The following is a 19,197-nucleotide window of genomic DNA, read 5'->3' as shown; positions in this document are numbered from 1 at the left end:
AATGTGAATTTGAAATGTTTTATACAGAACTAGAATTAAATTTATTAGATTGTAAAAAAAATGAATAAATGTACTCTATAATTGTAAATAAGACAGAACAAACAACGCTTTTTTATTTAAAGGGTAAAATGTAAGGTAATGTATAAACTAAATATTACAATTCACAATATTATTATTATTATAAAATTTTTATTTAACAGAACAAACATCGCTTTTACTTACAGGGTAATGTTAAAATTTATGAGAATTAACAGAACATGAAAATTTGAATTTAACAGAAGAATTACAATATTTTCTTTGAATTACATTCAAATTGTTTACTTTCTTCTATATTTAGTGGTATAGTTTGTTTATAGTTATCTATACCACCCTGTAATCTATATACTTTATTGTCATCATTACTTAAAGGAATTGATTTAATGTATTTATCATTATCTTCATCTAAATTAAACGGTATAGTTTGAACATAGTTATCTATACCACCCTCAACAAGATTAGTTTCATCCTCACTAGATGATCTTGGAATACATGGTTCCGGATTTTCATCATCATAAAGGATTGTATCATGGTCATCATCATCATCATCGTCATCACCATACAAATTATGAGAAATTTGCCATCCTCTTTTTTATTAATGTTTTGGAGATCTGAAAATATAAATATTTTACTATATATATATATACAAATATTATTTTATATGTATTTAACCAACCTTTTTGAGCTCCATCCGAAATATTATTTTCAACTTTTTTATTTATGTTTTGGAGTTCTGAAAATATATATATATATATATATTAGTATATAAAATTATATATATATATATATATATATTAAACTCACCTTTTTTTAATTTACTCGAATTATTATTTTCATCTTCTATTTTTATATTCTGTAAAAATAAACATATTTCCCTACTAAATCAGATTATTAGTTATTTTGAAATCGTTAATATCGTTAATTGATATTTTATCTGTACTAATCTGACTTTCTTTTTTATTTAAATATTCAAGCATCATTTGAGCTGCTAAATTTCTCTTTCTTAAATATATCCCATTAATTCTTTCTGCTTCCTCTATTTCAATTTCTTGGATTTGTGGACCATCACTAAGATAACCTGTTTCTTCTTCTTCTATCTCTTCTCTTTTACTCTCTTGTTTGGAGAGAAGATCAGCATCCTTTGATATTTTTTCATAGACAATCCTGTCTTTTCGTCTCTCTGCATTAATTACTGTTTGGGATAAAACTTCTGCAAATTCAAAACAATTTATTCTTAAAGTTGCTAAGGGGGTATTAGTATTGCGTTTAGATTTTTGATGGCGGTGGCGATTAGATAAATATTTTAAATTCATACGCTTAGATTTACTTAGACTTCGTCTAGAATGTGTTCTTCTATATATATTATTGTAATGACATTTAACTCCTACTGTAGCAGTTTTGTATTGGATGGTAAAGAATCTGTTTAGACCCCTTCTTCCCAAATCCATATGCCCTCCTATTCTCCTTTCATTTTCAACTAATTTTTGCTTAAAATTCTCAATTATACCTCTCTTTGTGAATTCGATTTGAGAGTTGTGTATGTTTTCAGTGCTTTTTAATTTATGAGTAGTGTTCCTTTTTATTGGAACCCGACTTACACTTTCAAATTCTGTATCACTATCACTGATCCCCAACACTAATTCTTGTGACGTATTACTAAATGTTGGTGCTCGACTTACGTTTTCAAATTCTCTCTCACTATCATTTATACCCATATCAATTTTTTCTGATTTTTCTTCTCCTATGTTCTTATTTTCTATGTGATCAACACTTTCATTTTCGCTATTAAAATCAAAAAGATTGGTTGGGGTTGTAGTTGTTGATGTTTTTGTTGTATCTTCTTCCAGAAGTTCTTTTTTTAATGTAGTTGCTGCTGTTGTAGTTGTTGTTTCTTCCTCCTCCTCCTCCTCCAGAATTCCCCTTCTCATTGTAGGTGTAGTTGCACTTGTTATACCCGTTACTCGTAGAGTAAAAGGGTATACTAGATTCGTCGGAAAGTATGTAACAGGCAGAAGGAAGCGTTTCCGACCCCACAAAGTATATATATTCTTGATCAGGATCACTAGCCGAGTCGATCTAGCCATGTCCGTCTGTCCGTCTGTCCGTCTGTCCGTCTGTCTGTCCGTCCGGATGAACGCTGAGATCTCGGAAACTATGGGAGCTAGGCTATTGAGATTTGGCGTAAAGATTCCTAAGCTTCTTACGCAGCGCAAGTTTGTTTCGGCACAGTGCCACGCCCACTCTAACGCCCACAAACCGCCCAAAACTGTGGCTCCTACAGTTTTGATGCTAGAATAAAAATTTTAACTGAAGTGTATTGTTCTCATCAATACCTATCGATTGACCCAAAAAAAAGTTTGCCACGCCCACTTTAACGCCCACAAACCGCGAAAACCTGTGACGCCCACAATTTTCATGCTAGATAAAAAATTTTAACTGAAATGTATTGGTCTCGTCGATACCTATCGATTGATCCAAAAAAAAATTGCCACGCCCACTCTAACGCCCATAACGCTTAAATCTGTATACCGCCGGTAGGTGGCGCATTTTAATCTCGCTTTGCTGCTTGCATATCTCCATATAGCTGAGTAACGGGTATCTGATAGTCGAGGTACTCGACTATAGCGTTCTTCCTTGTTGTAGTTGAGGTAGATGTAGTTGTAGTAGATGTTGATGTAGATATTTCTTCTTCTTCAACTGTACTTGCACTTGTACTTGTTGTTAAGTCTTTTTTATTAATGCTACCATTAATAGCATTAAATATTTTAGTATCGAGTTCACTTCTTAAGTTTGGTTTCTCACTTTCATCACTTGTCTTGTTTATGAGATCCATAAAAATATGACTGTCCTCTAGGATCTCAAATTTTAAGTCAATTTTAATGATTTTTTTTAGTTTTGGAACATTGATAAATAACCCAATCGAATTATTGGAAGTCGATGGGTTTTCAATTAAAGTCATTTCATTGGGGAGTGGTACCATTTTCACCATCGGATTAAAGAGGGAAAGTATCACAAAAAATATTATAAAAACCGTCATTTTAATTTTGATTTTGTTTTTTTTGACAATCGAACAAACGAACTATCGAATGAATAAGCAAACGATCCGAAATTGAGTTGCGTGAACGAATAGATGGAAACTGAACACTTTTTGAAATTCTTCCGCCCTTATACCCTCCAGATTTGTATATATAAATATGTAACGTTCTGTTTAAATTCTTATCTGTACATGCTTTTCTTCACACTTTATAAATAGGAATTGCGTGATTGTGAAGAAACATAATTTATTTCACGCATTGACGTCAATGTCTACATTTTTATTGTTGTTTATAGAATTTCGTTTTTATGAATCCAACTATCTTCTGATTTTGAAAGGCCTACCCAACGCACAAGCACATAATCAAGTTCCACCCAAAATTCTTATCTGTATATACTCTTTTAGTCTAACCAACGCACAAGCTCATAATCAAGTTCCGTTCCGTTTATAAATAGGAATTGCGTGCTTGTGAAGAGGAAACATAATTTATTTTCACGCATTGACGTCAATGCCTACATTTTAATTGTTCTATGCTTCCACTTGTTGTTTATAGAATTTCGTTTTTATGAATCCAACTATCTTCTGATTTTGAAAAGCCTAGCCAACGCACAAGCACATAATCACCTTTTTGTTTCACAATCTTTTCAACAAGATAAGTATTAGGGAATTTTGTTTTTTTAATTTCTTGTTTATAGAAACCGCCTTGTACTGGATCACCCTTCAAGTCCTCAAGTAAATATGTGGTGGGGGATGTATTTTGTACTTTCCGAATTCGAAAAATTTCCGTTGTCCAGTTTGGGGTATAGCCTTTTTCAAAGACATGTTTATATTTACTTATTCGTACATGATCCCCCTCTTTAAAGTCCCCATTTGTAAATATTTTTAGATGATTGTATGATCTCATCAAAATCTGTTTTTCATTTTTAGCATTGACGTCAATAGGCTTCATTTTAATCGTTCTATGCTTCCTGTTATTATAATTATTAATCAACTCTTTGTATATTTGAAGCCAAGTATATTTTCCATTAAAACTAAACTCACGCCACATAAGTTCTTTTATTGTTCTATTAAAACGTTCCACAATAGATGCTTTAAGAGTACTAAATGTTGAGTAATGATTAATTTCATATCTTTTCATCAATTCTCTAAATTGTTTATTATAGAATTCATTTCCATTATCTGTTTGTAAATTCTTTGGTACTCCACGACCAGATTTCATTATTTTTTCCATTGCTTTTGTAACTTCATCTGCATTTTTTGATTTTATTGCTTCACCCCATCCATATTTAGAAAATGTATCTATTACTGTTAACAAATACCTATACCCCTTATTTGATGATGCATATGCCCCCATTTCAACTAAATCAGCCTGCCATAAATCATTAATACCCTTTACTATAACTCTACGTCTTGGGAAATTCTTGAATGATGGGCGATGTAACTCATTTACAATATCTCGTTTACTCATAGCTTTATTTTATCTGGTATAAATGGTTTCTTCTCTAAAGATTCAGTTTCACCTTTTAAAACTGAGGTTGGTGCAATTATATAATTGAAAATGTTACTTTCTATTTCATTTATATCCTCCACTACCTTATTAAAAGTTTTCATGAGAAATTCCAATTTTTTAGAAATTTCACTCACTTTTCCCTCAATATTATTGATTCGAGGTCTTAATCTAAAGATTTGTTGTTTCTGCGGTTGCTTAGAAATTTCATTAGATGTATTCTGTACTACTTTACTTATTTCATCATCAATATAAATCTTTGTTGCAATATCATTTTCATGAATGGGGGGTAGGGAATTTTTAAATCGTTTCCTCTGAACATTTAAATGTCCATCATAATCATTAAGTATACTTTGAAATTTTTCTAGACCTTTTGTTATATCTCTTGAGTACTCTTTCTCATTTAAAAAACAACCAAACTTATCAACTGACATTTTAATTATAAAATAAATAATGAAAGAGTGGTATATTTATGTATGATCCACATTAATTGTTAAAACTTCTTCTTCGTTTACACGATGTGCAAATGGACTTTTCCGAAGTATTATTCCATCTATTTGTGTCTGATCAGAACGAATGGTTGGTGGAGGTTTTTTTAAATGTTGGTTTATGAATTTGTTAAAATTTTCCAATTTATCAACAAACTCTTTTATTGAATTATGTATATACTCCATTTGAGTTATCATTTTTATTACTTTACTTTCCAGCTCTGATACTCTTTTATTTCGTAGTTGAAATGATTTAGTTATAGTTTCCATTTGATGTGATTTCGCTTCATTAATTTTATCATCAACATACAATTTAATAGAAAAATCATTCCCGTTTATTGGTTTTGAAGAGTTTTTAATTCTTTTTTTCTGAACATTTATGTGACCATCAGTGTCTATATATATACCTGTAAGACTCTCAACTTCCCTTTTGAAAAGCAAGGAAAAATCTCTATCATTTGAAAAGTAACCAAACTTGTCAATAGACATTTTACTATTAAACAAAATGAAAAATGTTTTCTATTTTATTAATATATTATTTTTGCTTCCCGCAATTCTTCTATTATTGAAAGAATTTCATTAGTATGGTTATTATTACCAGCAGCTCTCGATGCCATTAAGAGTTGCAATCTTTCAACAAGTTCATTAACATTATCCCAATATACATAGTTTGGTGGTATTTTTTGTAGTCTCATATACCCAGAACCAGTATGTTCTTCATTTACTGAAGATGATATTAATGGTTTAATAATTGAAGAATATTTTTTAGAACGATTCCCCTTTACTTGACCATCTGGTTGATAGTTTCTTTTGTGAGCACTTGTTTCAATTAAAATGTTTTTATATGATTCTAAATCGTTCTTAGTATAATCCTTAGGACTATTATGAAAAATTAAAGAGTATAGACCTGGTGATAGAGTCCATAAATTTCCACTTCCTAATTCCATCAAATTTTTTTTAATTTTAAGTGTTGTATTACCCAACATTAAAATATTATTTTCTTCTCTTGGTCCATAACTATTGTCTAAAATCTTTTCTTGCTTTAACTGATTAATGTTGAGATTGTACTTCACCCCGGTTTCTTCATATACACTTTCATTTAAATCATCTGTGTGAGGTTGTTGTGAAACATCGGATTCATCTATAAGAGACTGTTGTGAAACATCAGATTCATCTATAAGAGACTGTCGTGAAAAAGCATCAACATAAGCATCACTCTCACTATCACTTTCGATTACTCTCTCGTGTTCCCTTTTTTCTTTTTTACTTTTAGGTACTCTTATATTCTCTTTCTTGAACTTAGTCTTAATATCATGTGTATCATTAATATATTCCTTTTTATTCAATTTTTTATTTTCAGTGAGTAATTCATGTAAAGGTTCTGTAATAGGTTTAAAAGTTTCCTCCAAATTTGATACGTTCTCATTTTTTATTTGTTTCAATTCATTAAATTTTCTTTTTAATGAATTTCTACTTTTCGTCAACTGTTCTAAAAGTTTACGCTTCATTGTTGTCGTTTTCTCTGATACTCATGTGCTACTGGGAAAAATGTACTATAATTTAAATGTTTATAACAAAGAGTTTGAGTTTGAGTTTTATAAAACTTTTTTTTTATTTTTTTTATTTTTATTTATCAAAATAGATACATTAATAATATTAAAAATGAAAACATTTTAAGCTTTATTTAATTTTAAATAGAGATTGTTATCCTTCTTTTTAATAATACAAAAAAGATTATCTTTTATATAATCAATTGTTGAATCGTCTAAAGTTGAGTATCGTTCCGGCAAGTACAGCATATACTCTTCAAGTTCAAGAGTGAGGGTCATCCCAAAGCTGGTTTTCTTACGTTGAGCACGTCGAATAGGTTAGCACACCTCCGATTCCATCTTCATTCCCGGATTGACCATTTGTAGTTGTTTCTTCTTGTAGTTGTTTTCGTTGTTTTTGTTGCTTTTACCTGTTTTTGTTGTTGATTTTAGTTGTTATTTTAGCAGTTGTAGCTGTTTTTTGTTGTTTAATTTACCTGTTTTTAGCAGTTGTAGCTATTTTTGTTGTTAATTTTAGTTGTTTTTAGCAGTTGTAGCTGTTTTTGTTGTTAATTTTAGTTGTTTTTTAGCGGATGTAGCTGTTTTGTTGTTGTTTTCAGCTGTTTTTAGCAGTTGTATCTGTTTTAATTGTTGTTGTTGTCTTACTGTTTTAACTGTTTTTTATGTTATTCTTATTGTTGTTGATTTTGATGATTGCAAGATTTTTTAGGTTGAAACTTTAGGCTGAGAACGTTTTAGCTTGAAACTTTAAGGTTGAGACTGTTTGCAGGTGGTTTTTAAATGTGTGTTAGAATAACTTTTGATCGAGTTTTTATACCTTGAGGTAAACTAACCCTCCCTGTTCTCTCTCATTCTTGATTTAGCATCGACCCATCATAGCAGTGAATAGCATGTAAATAGGGTGGGTTTCAAGAATCATAGAGAAATTACTTGATCATAGTGTAAAAGTTAGGGTGGGATAGAGAGAGTAAGAATTGGAGGGACAGGTGTCCACAGTTGGTACTATTAAAGTCTTGTTTTCTCTCATAGTTATAGTTAATGTTATTCCCCAAGTATTTCACAATTTCTTTTGGGGGTTGTAAATTTCCAAAACTATCAAAGTAATGTATACTTTTTTTATTTTTGTTATAAGCTACCCAATGTGTACCATTTGATGAACTATCATCTAGGTTTATAATTCCTGACTCTTCTCTCCAAGGAGATTTGGGGAGTGAGTCTCTCATAAACACACCTCGGAAATGTGGAATGTACTTTTGAGCAAAATTCAAAATTTCGAAATTTGAAAGAGGTTTTTTAGGTAGCTTAGTAATTAGTTTTTTGGATTTCCTCTAAATGGATTAAGATATAATCCATAACCTTTTCTATAAGGTTTAAGAAACATACCTTCACCCACCTTTATACTTTCCATTTTCTTATTATGTTGCTTACTCTCTTCTAATTGTTTTTTCCCCATATTTGCATTATTAATAGTTTTAGCAATAGCTGCACTACCAGAGGCGAGACTACCTAATGCACTTAGTGCAGTCAAAATGGGTACAATAGGTAAAAAACCACCAATTTTCGGTACATTAATAATACGAGGAATCTTAATTTTTTTTTTATTTCTGCCAATTGATTTATTGACTGCTTTACGTGCAACCTTAATCGCACTCATTAGATCTAGTGGCTTCTGAGTTTTCAATGCCCGCATTCCTGTTTGGATAACATTTGAAAAACTCTTTACCTTTGATTTCCTTTTCTTACACTTTCTCTTTGTTCCCTTTTTCACACCCATTCCGAATTTCTTTTTTGTTTTCATAATATTTGTAATCAAGTATGCTGCTGTTTTCTCTGCAATACTACTATCTTTTGAACCAACACGTTCCCACGCTTTATTTATTAGTACTGCGTCAGCCCTATGTCGATCAGCTAGATCCTTATATTGTGAATATGCAATATCATGTACTCTACAAGCTTCATCCAATTGATTTATCCCACGATCACCGCGCTCCAACCTTTGTTTTAGCTTTGTTCCAGGTCCACAAAAATTATAACCAGGAATATGTACTTCAAATGGAAGTGTGTTAATTATTTTGTTGATAATACCACTACCTCGTTTCAAGTTTGAACTCTGACTGCAACAATTATAAAAACTTTTACCCATTTTATATAATGTTTAATCAAGGAGCATTTCTCATCGAATGAAGTACATTACACACGTGAATATGCGTTTAATACGTCAAAAACAAGAAATCTGTGTTAGAAATATCGAGGGTGGTGATCATTCATTAACAAATTCAGTTCCACGACATAGTTCTTTATTACCCAATACAATAAGAGCATTGGTTGTCGGTCCCTCAAACTGTGGAAAAACAAATGTTATGCTCAGCCTTATTGAAAGTCCAAACGGGCTAAAATTTGAGAATATATATGTATTCTCAAAGAGTTTATATCAACCAAAGTATGAGTATTTAGAGAAACTAATTAAACCGATAAAGGGAATGGGATATTATACGTTCTCACAAAATGATGAAGTTTTACCACCCGCTAAGGCTAAAGAAAACTCTATTATGATTTTTGATGATGTTGCTTGTGAAAAACAAAACAACATTCGTTCATATTTCTGTATGGGGCGTCATAAAAATATAGATTCTTTTTACCTATGCCAAACATATACTCATATTCCAAAACATCTAATACGTGATAACGCGAATATGATTATAATGTTTAAACAAGATGATTTAAATATGCGTCATATATATCGTGATCATGTAAATACTGATATGTCCTATGATTCATTTATGAAAATTTGTCAAAAGTGTTGGAGTGATAAATACGGATTCCTCATAATAAGTAAAGATAACGATATGGAAAAGGGAAGATACAGGAAGGGTTTTAATGAATTTATAATTATTTGAGAATATAAGTTTCATTCTGTAAGCTATATTTTCACAGTACATTATTAGACCCCAAAATGAGTAGATCATTCACTCTTACAATAAATGGTAATGAACCCATTACAAACATTTCTTATTTCCCACCCATTGAACTGACAAATGGTGAATATGAGTGTGCACTCATTGACTTTCATATGTACAACTCTATACCCAATGTTGATATAAATAATAATCTATTTCATATTGGTGATAAAGTAATTCAACTTCCAATCGGGTCATATGAACTCAATGATATTTATGATTTTCTAAAAAATAAACTAAAAGATTATGATCTTGAGAAAACATTTCAAATGGAGAGTAATAATAACACACTTCAAGTTCATATTACAACTACCAAGGAACCTATTTATTTTAATAGAAACAACTCCATTGGACAATTGCTTGGTTTCAATAAAAAAATAATTTATCCCGACTTGAAAAAAACATATATATCTGATCAACCTGTCAACATTTTAAAAATAAACACAATACGCTTAGTATGTAATATTATAAGCGGGTCATATATTGATAGTAGACAAGATCATTCATTATACGAATTTGGAATTAATGTTCCACCAGGCTATAAAATGAATATCACACCACACAATCTTATTTACTTACCAGTCAACACTAGAGAAATAAGTACACTCTCTATTCACATAACTGATCAGAACGGTGAATTAATAAATTTACGCGGTGAAAACTATACAATTCGTTTACACTTAAGATTAATACAATGATTATATACAATAAAAGAGGTGATACCTACCATCATCAGCACACTTTAAAACATAAAGTTATAGGAAGAGGATCGAAACCAAAAAGACACACACTTACATTAAAAATAAGTTAATTCTTAAATCATTGGGCTTCAAAGTGCGAGTTTAACTAAAGTCATGGGGTTGAATGAAATATTGACAGTACGGGAAAAACCTTTCTCTGATGAAAGTATATCAAAGAAGGAATATCACAGCTATCAACCCTATCAACAATCATTTAAACCAAATGATGAGATAAGAATTACAATCCAAAATCAAGATTTATATGTACTCCCCCATGAGAGTCTTCTAAATTTTCAAGGAGATATTACCCTAATTAAGGAAGGGGGAGCGGTAGAAACTCAAAATGTTATTGCGAAAATGAGAAATAATTGTATGGCATACTTTTTAGATGAAATACGCTATGAAATCAATGGTGTTGAAATAGATAGAACAAGATTTAGTGGTATTACTTCTACAATAAAAAACTTTGTTTCTTTAAATCAATTTGAAAGCAAGAGACTTTACAATTCTGGATGGAGTGGAGGACCAGTTTTCAATTTAACCCCCCACTTCCACTTTTCAATACCCCTTAAAAACCTACTTGGATTTGCTGAAGATTTCAAAAAAGTATTATTAAATTGTAAACATGAACTAGTACTATTAATATCAAAAAATTTTAATGATGTACTTGAGCAAGATAAATTTGAGAATGCACAATTAGTCGGAAAATATCATCTCAATATGACTAATATTACATGGAAAATTCCTCATATAACACCCAGCGATTCAACGAAAATTAAAATGTATGATATTATAAAAAGTGGAACCAATCTACCGATTGCATTCCGTAGTTGGGACACATACATTAATCCTAAACTAAGTAATGGAACAAATCATGTTTGGAATGTTAAATTAGCTGCTAACCGAGAACGTCCACGATTTGCTTTAATTGGATTTAAAGATAACCACTATCTGATTACAAACAATTTAAGAAATCTAAAGGTCTACTTAAACTCTGAAACTTATCCCTACGATGACTTAAACTTGGACTTTGATAAAGATCGATTTGCTCACCTGTATGATATGTACTGCAAGTTTCAATCTAGCTACTATAACCGAAGTGAATCTCCTTTACTATCACCTACAGACTTTAAAACTAAAGCTCCTATTATCGTAATTGACTTATCATATCAAAATGAAATGGTTAAATCGGGACCCATTGATGTTAGGATTTCAATTGAACTTACCAAGCCTGCTATCGAAAATGTTCAAGTATATTGCGTGCTCATACATGATCGTTTAGTTGAATATAACCCGTTGAATGGTCTAGTTCAGCGGATTGTCTAACAATTAATCAATCAATCATGAGTGAAGATATTGTTGCAATTGATGTTCAAGGATTTCTTGGGAACAACAATAAATTTATTCTAAAGGAAATTGGTGTGGTATTCAAAAACGAGACAATCTTGAACTCTAATTTTATCATACACTCTCCACATGATTTTATTGAATTGAATAAGAAATGTAGAAAAACAGCTACTTGGCTAACAAAAAAACATCACAAAATTTATTGGAATGATGGAGTATACTTTTTCAAAGAAACACAAATGTATTTAAGAGAAATAATTAGAAAACAGGAAATAATTTGTAAGGGATATCAAAAAAGGTTATTCCTACAAAAATTTTTAAAAATTGATAATGTAATTAACATTGATGAAATTGGTTGTCCCTCTCTAAAAATAATGGATGGAAAGCACTTTCCGTATTGTTCATTACATGCTCGGGATGGTGTCTGCTCTCTGAACAATGCTCATAAAATCTTAAACTTTTACACAAACGAAAACTCCTAAACACCTTTTAAACAATTCATTCACATTTTGAGAGTCGGGAAAATAAGTTTACGAAATGACTGATTCTAATAACAATCTTAATATACCGACTTATTCATCTTTAAGAAATAAAATTAATTTTTTTATTAATACATTTGGAAATATGATTTCAAAAGAGGACTGGAGACAAGGAACATGTTCATGGGTACTGACGTAAAGGAGTTTATAAAAACAACATTTGGAGAACATTTAAATTTATGTACATTTTCTAATGATAATATAGAAACTTGTGCTTGTTTTCATATTGTAATTCAACAATATAGAGTTAGAAAATTAATTTCATCATATATTGAAATTTTTAAATAAAGAGAAAACCAAAAAAAAATTTTCTATTGTTTTGAATTTGTTTTCGAGGGTGGGTCTATCTTCAGCTGTTGCATTTTTTAACATCTGTTTTCTAAGTATAATACAACGAGTTATCTCTACCAAACTTTAGTTTAAGATAAACATTCAGACTATTACGTTGAAAGAAAAAATGATTTCCTCAAAAATTGAAGAGTTCTTAAGGGAGCATGGAAGTGAGATCTTCAAGGAACATGCTACGAAATTGAAATCATTTCATACATTTTTTAAAGATGTAGAAGCCACCCCACTAATTCATTCAAAGTATGGAGAACACCTATCATCCTGTGCATGGGCATATGATGATTGTAAAGTTGGACCTGACACTTGCAGGTGTATGCATGTTGAAAAGAGAGAAGAAGACGCCTTAAAATTGATGGAAAGATACATTCATTTATTTGAAAGACTCAATGTAAACTAATTTAAGACGAATATATAGAAATAAAAACGTATTTGACTAAACAAACGATCTCATTTGTTTTTGTGTATAAATGTGTATATTCTGTTAGGAACCACCACCACAAGCACCGCCACCACCACCATCCCTCTTATACTCCTACGCTCACTTTCCCATCTAATGCTCGCTAAAGAGGGGAGAGGTTACCGAACTCACGCTTGTTTCACACCACAAAAGTATGCGGTCTAATATCCCTCAAACCAACACCTTTTGACCACAAGACCGTAACCAGGTTACACTAACAGGTGTCACCTACAACCCTAATTGAATCAACAAAACGCCCACGCATAGAAAAACAACTTCCCTTCCTCCTCCTCCTCCGCCTAAATATAGTTTTACAAATTCATACGCATGACAAAACACCCCTTGTAAAACGAATAGTTTTTTAAAACTGAACTACTTTCCACATTTCTCCTTAACACATACATTTTTTGAAAACTTAGAAGGTAACCGTTTTCTCTCTCATGTAAGCGCATGAGAAAAAATTTTCAAATATGATTAAAGAAAAACGTATTTGACTAAACAAACGATCTCATTTGGTTTTGTTCTGTTAGGAACCACCACCACCACAGTCACCATTTTGACCACAAGACCGTAGGCAGGTTACACTAACAGGTGTCACCTACAACCCTAATTGAATCAACAAAACGCCCACGCATAACAAAACAACGTTTTTGTTACACTCCCACGCTCACTTTCCCATCTAATGCTCGCTAAAGAGGGGGAGGTTACCGAACTCACGCTTATTTCACACCACAAAAGTATGCGGTCTAATATCCCTCAAACCAACACCTTTTGACCACAAGACCGTAGCCAGGTGTCACCTACAACCCTAATTGACTCAACAAAACGCCCACGCATAACGCCTTCTAACCCAAGTTAGAAGCAACATAGTGATCTGTGTGCAACCATTGCACTCCACAAAATCCCACGCATGACAAAACACCCCTATCACACACGCAAGCCAGGTGTCACCTACAACCCTAATTGACTCAACAAAACGCCCACGCATAACGCGTTCTAACACAAGTTAGAAGCAACATAGTGACCTGTGTGCAACCATTGCACTCCACAAAATTCCACGCATGACAAAACACCCCTATCACACACGCACCTTTAGCTTGAGAAAAAGACAAGACAAAACAAGACATATCAAAACACCACTCTCTCACACTCCTACACACCACTTTCTAACCTCATTAAGTGACCTGTGTGCAACCATGCTCATCTAACTAGGGTCAGCAACACCCCCCTTTTTGAATTAATTATGCTAAGTAGGTCATTAGAACACCTGTGTGCAACCATGCGTGACTAATTAGGGTCAGTGTGCAACCATGCGTGACTAATTAGGGTCACCCCCACCTCCTTTTTTGACATGATTTATTACCTAGTGAGCCAGCTCCCGTATTAACTACCTACTGCGCACGTTTCCGACGTCAATTCAGGATTAGTTTTGTAGATTCGTAGTTTTGAGATCATGTCCGCCTCGATTCATGAACATAGTTTTTGTGTTTAGAAGGTATTGAAAATGCTGACCAATTATCTCCCCTTTAAATTGATCAGTAAATTGGTCAATTTCCTCATGAAATTTCATTTTGTATAAAATGATCATTTTAAAATGATGTATAACAATTATTTTATTGTTTTGGAGCTACTTTTAAAAATTGTCAAAATAATGTATGCATTGTTAAGAGCACAAGTCCCGCCCTTAAGGTGGGTTTCACGATAGGGAAACCGGTTTTCCTTAAAACTGTTTAATGACGGACAGTCCATTTCCTCGATATTAATGAGCTGAGGACTCCCAAATAACGTCTGTAGAAATCTTCTGTTTTTCACACCTTTACAAATAATTTGTTTTCCGCTTGCAATTGTCCTTAGATACTTTCGAGTTTGTGGAAAACTATTTTCTCCATCGTTCCAAAAAATGTTGTGATGTGTATTGGTTAACCAAAGTGCAGTCTTTCGAGATTTTGTATTTAGCAAAGTAAAATCATATGGAGGTTCTTTTAAAAAACTATTATTCAGTTTAAGATCTCTTTTAAATACAATTCCAATTTCCTATAGAATAAAATTATTATTATTATTATTAAGAAAGAAACCTTGAACATCAGTCGAAACAGTATCTTTCAACATTTTTCTAATGTTAAACAACTCGTTGTACTAGTCCGTTTAATGGGTTATATTCAACTAAACGGTCATGCAGGAGGAGACAGTAAGCTTGGGTATTTTCATGACTTGGTGTCTTCAGTTCTATTGAAATTCTCACAGTTTTCACTGATTCGTTTTGATATGAAAGATCAACCACAATAATGGGGGTCTTCAATTTTAATTTATTTGGGGTCGAAAATGGTTGTGATTCACGATCATAGTAACTAGATTGAAATCTTCTATAGATTTCATATAGGTGAGCATACTGATTCTTAGTAAAGTCAAAATTCAGATTATCGTATGGATATGACTCAGAATTCAAGTGAACTTTCAAGTTTGATAAGTTATTTGTGATAAGTTCTCCAAGTTGTAAATCCAATTATGACAAATCTTGGTTTTTTGCGGCTAGCCGACAATTTCACATTCCAGCTGCGTTGACTCTCATACCCCATTTTGGGGCTAGCATATGAATACCAACTCCGGAATGCAATTGGTAGGCTTACACCACTTTTAATAATATCGTACATCTTAAATTTTGCAAAATCGCTCGGAGTCACATTGGGAATTTTCCAAGTTATATTCGTAATTTTCATCTTAAAAGTTTGTTCATTTCTGATTTGTTCAAACACATCCCCAAGGTTCTTAGTAAGCATCAACACTAGTTCATGTTTACATTTTAACAAAACTTTTTTATAGTCCTCAACAAATCTCAACAAATAATTTAATGGTACAGAAAAGTTGAAGTGGGGTCCCGTAGAAATATCGCCTCCACTGCTCCATCCAGAATTCAATAGATTTTGACTTTGAAGATTATCCAGAGATATAAAATATTTTTAGGGTAGTAGTCATATTGACATGGACTTGACAAGTTGGGCACGTTGTATTTAGTTGTTACCCTTCATTTGTATTTGTAGTTTTAATTACAGTCAGAAACAAATTTTGTAGGATCATTTATTATTTTTTTTTATTTATTTTAGTATTGTAAACATATTTTATTAAATTCATAATTTTATATATATTATATATATTTGTATATAATTTATTTTCAGACTCCACCCTCTGTAAAAAATATATATGGGTTATTAACCTTCGTTCCAAACGCATATTTTCGCTTGGTTCCCATAGATAGATGTAAAATAATTCTCACAATTTAATGTTTCTCAGATGTTGGGCTATTTTAAAGCGTTCATTTGCTCCATCCCATATTATCATTATAACATATTTCGAAGGCATAATTACCTAACATAGGAGCGTCTTTTAATTTAATTTCTGATTCAAGTTTATGATAGAGGTGTTGTGACCTGTTAACATCTGTTTTTTGTTGCCAACTATTTTTCTAGTTCTAGTTTTCTAGTTCTTTTCTATTTGTATACTATTTGTATGAGTTAGGCACCAATGTCTAAAGTTTTGAATAAGTTTAATAATCTCTTTAATTACGATACTCATCTGGTTTTCAAGATTAATGATGGCGGATGAGCTGCTTAAACTTTGATTACTAGCAGTTGCTAACTGTTATGAGCTATTATTAGATGGTTACTATCTGTTTAGTAGATGTCTACTAGTTGCTTACTCGTTGTTATTAGCTGGTTACTATGTGTTTAGTAGATGTATACAAGTTGCTTACTAGATGTTATAAGCTGGTTACTGGCTGTTTAGCATCTGGTTTCTATATACTTATTAGATGTATACAAGTTGTTTACTAGATGTTATTAGCTGGTGACTAGCTGTTTAGAATATGGTTTCTATGTGTTTAGTAAATGTATGTTTACTAGATGTTAGCAGGTTACTAGTTGTTATTAACTTCTACGAGCTGTTATAGTCTTTTGTTAAGAATGATCAAAAATTCTTGATCACTAGACGACTCTCGATGTGATAAAAAACTTACACACTGATTTTCAATGTGTTTGCTGTGTACGTGAGAAATATCGCACAACCAAAATATCTGAAGATTGATATATAAATCTTCGGGGAACATGTCCGATTATGTTGGGGATAGATGTATCCCGTGATTGTAAAACTAATTAAGAAATTAGTTGTTCACAAGCTGTCTAAAAGCTGTTTAGAAGCTGCTTTGATAAACAATTATGATTCATGTTGACAGATATTAAGAACTGATAATATCATCCACTTTAACTAGTATATAGTAAAAATAAAACATTTCCTTTTTTCATATTCCTTCATCTTACGTAGGTATAATAAGAGTATCCTTAACTACAATAGCTAGTCTTACACCCCATAAATATAGTTATTAGCTACAATAAAATGTTTAGAAAGAACAAAATATATAAATGTCAAAAAACGATTTCACAGGCTTTCGCGGTTTGTGGGCGTTTAAGTGGGCGTGGCAAACTTTTTTTTAGGTCAATCGATAGGTATTGATGAGAACAATACATTTCAGTTAAAATTTTCTATCTAGCATCAAAACTGTATGAGTTACAGTTTTGGGCGGTTTGTGGGCGTTAGAGTGGGCGTGGCAGTCTACTGAAACAAACTTGCGCTGCGTAAGAAGCTCAGGAATCTGTACGCCAAATCTCAATAGCCTAGCTCTCATAGTTTCCGAGATCTCAGCGTTCATCCGGACAGACGGACAGACGGACATGGCTAGATCGACTCGGCTAGTGATCCTGATCGGAAACGCTTCCTTCTGCCTGTTACATACTTTCCGACGAATCTAGTATACCCTTTTACTCTACGAGTAACGGGTATAAAAAATGACCAGATCGTACAACTATATCCTGTAGCTTCCTTGGGAACGATTTCCTCAGTAATTGCGCTTAAATTCATAAATTCATGATATATATATCATATATGATATGATATATTTTCCGGTAAGTTATGAAAAGAGCTAAAACTTCTTCAATTCTTGGTTCGGAAATTTATTTATTCCCTTGCAAATCAGATATTCGTAAAAGAGATGCAGCAGACTCATCTCTAATCGCAACCTCTGCTATGCGTCGGCGTTTCGTCCTATTCGAAATGTCTGCAAAATCCTTTTTTGGCCGTCCACGAGTAATATTAGTTGCTTTTGATGGCAAGCAGTATTTTATAATTATAGTTTCCTTGCACTCCAGCCAATCATAATTTTTGTTAAGAAATCTCTCTTTATTCTGATTAGCAATCTACCAAAAACGATGCCAGCTTTTTACAAATAAAGCTTATTTGTGTTGGGAATTCATACAAATTCGGCTCATATCCCTTATTTCTTATGTCCTTAATTAGGGCATCCAGTACATTTTTAAATCTTTCCGCAAGTGTGCCAGATTCCTCAATCCAAATGTTAAAAACATAATTTCGAGTATACTTGCTTTGAATTTGGGTACCTGAGAAAATAATTAAATAATCAAACAAAAAAACAATCTAAAAACATAAAGCACAAACGCAAAAACAACAACAAACTACAACGGCAACAACAACATAACAGACACAGAACAAAAAAGTGCGTCCCTCCTAGATAGAGCTGCTGAAAAATAAAAGAGGTTATGTTGAATATTGCAATGGCAAATGTGCAGACGCAGGTTATCGCAGCTGAAGTAAACATTTTTATAATCTAAAAATATTAATAAATAATATAATGTGTACTTTATTGGGGGGCAACGGGGGGAAAACACTTACCTAAACTTTGTAATGGACATCAAATACAAACTAAAAAAGACGCACTTCTTTAAAAATAGATATAGACAAGACACAGCACAAAATATTTATATATTTATCTGTATAAATAAAGTATATACCACTATGAACAATATTCATTTGAGTTCTATTGATTTTACGGGTGTTCTATAATTAATTTGCCTTTTTTAAATTTGGGCTGTTGCACTTGACTGCTGGCAAATTGCAAATACGTAAACACGTGCTCGCTCTTTTCGTTTTTTTAGAGAGTCCCGTTAGAATTGCCAAACAAACGGTATTGTGTCGTTGAATTTGGAAAAGTGGGTTTCGTTGGAATAGCTCAAAATCAATTTTTTGATTTATGGCCTATGGCAGCGACCACTGTGCAACGGGGAAACCGGTTTCCTTTAAACCTGTTTAATGACGGACAGTCCATTTCCTCGATATTAATGAGCTGACGA

Source organism: Drosophila suzukii (genome assembly GCF_043229965.1).
Source record: "Drosophila suzukii chromosome 2 unlocalized genomic scaffold, CBGP_Dsuzu_IsoJpt1.0 scf_2c, whole genome shotgun sequence".
Taxonomy (NCBI): domain Eukaryota; kingdom Metazoa; phylum Arthropoda; class Insecta; order Diptera; family Drosophilidae; genus Drosophila; species Drosophila suzukii.
Note: the sequence above shows the minus strand (reverse complement) of the source record.